Raw genomic sequence first — 1,671 nt, forward strand, 5'->3', positions numbered from 1 at the left:
TGAAATCAATGCGAAAATGACATTTTCAACTCGTTTTTTCTTTTACCCATTTGTCCACCAAATCAGGTAAAATTGTTGAGACATACACAATGTTGCATGTAGTGATGTAGTGCAGTGCACAGCTTTCATGACTTTTCTGCCATGAAAGAGTGTCTCATTTGCAGCAGTTGCACACATTACAGTGTGACTGCCTCTCCTAAATTGATCTTATATAATTGGGAGCAGCGCTCTCGGTCATTGTTCTTTCCAGAGTGGTGTTTGTATTGGACGCATTATATATTCAGACCCAGCCCAATGTGTTGAATGGAGTGACAACTTAGATTATGCACACTTGTCTCTTGGCTGATGGGTCCCCCCTTGTGAGCTGGGCTCTGCTCAAGGTTACTTCCTGGTCAAAGGGAGTTTAGTCATGGCAACTGTAACCGTAGTGCTTGCCTGGTGGGGGTCAGATTCAGGTTCTGAGGTTCTGTGAAGTGCCTTGTCACAATTTGGCACTATTGAATTGTACCCCCCCCCCCCCCCCTCTCTCTCTCTCTCTCTCTCTCTCTCTCTCTCTCACACACACACACACACACACACACACACACACACACACACACACACACACACACACACACACACACACAGTATAACCACTGTGTCAGTTGAATATAGTTATGTCAAATTAGTTTCCTTGCAAAAGTACTTGGTGCAAAATCCCAACCCAACAGCTTCCCTTAGATCTCATCACTGTAAGGTTAAATTGAGGTTTGGGGGATTGGTGTGAGAAAAGTTGTCTCTCCAGTATTAAAACAAAATGCTATTTTGGGACTATGATCTCATAGCCAGTCAATACAATTAATGGGATTATACTTTTTTTTTCTATGCCATGGCGTTCTCCTTGCATCTTAAAACAACGTGAAGGGATTAGACTAAATCAGTGATAATCCCTCATGTTCAAACCTCACATTCTCTCCATCAGACTCACCACAGCCTCTCAGGAGGGACGCGTGTCATGTTAGCTCAAAGAAACACCATTAGAAGGGATTGGGAACTGTAGACATCATCAGGTTTTCAAACATTTCTGAAATGTTGTTGTAGAACAAATTTACTTAGTGATGCTTAAATATGTTTTTTTCCCCATTACCGATAAAAGTAAACACATTTTGTTTAGATCGTGTTTGGTAATGGAATGCAGTTCAATATTCTAAAGTAATGTTTCTGACATCTTGCACATTTGTTTTTGGTCAGAAACAACTTTGGTAATTGTTTTGTTTTCATGGTGCGCATTTTGGGTTTGTGTTATGGTGCATATTAATGATATCATGAGGTTATTTTATACCTTTCTTATTCCACGTGCAGCTGCCAATCTGATTCTTGGAAACAGACCTCTGTAGAGTATTATACATCTACAAAAACATTCCTGGAAAGACTTAGAACGGCCAACTATAAGGTCTCCCCAATCATGTGTAACAGATCAAAAAGCAGATTTGGAGGGCTACTCTGTAGACTCATTTTTTTGAACATCAGGGTAGAATATCCAACATCAAAACCTCTACAAATCTCATTCAATTCCGAACATGATACAAATGTGCAAATATGCTTTTGTATTTTGAAGACAGACTGGTATATTTGCACCACGAATTCAAATCTTAATCCCACCACGATGCCCTTTAAACACAAGCTCTAAAA

Source organism: Sardina pilchardus, chromosome 8, assembly GCF_963854185.1.
Source record: "Sardina pilchardus chromosome 8, fSarPil1.1, whole genome shotgun sequence".
In the NCBI taxonomy this organism is placed as follows: Eukaryota; Metazoa; Chordata; class Actinopteri; order Clupeiformes; family Clupeidae; genus Sardina; species Sardina pilchardus.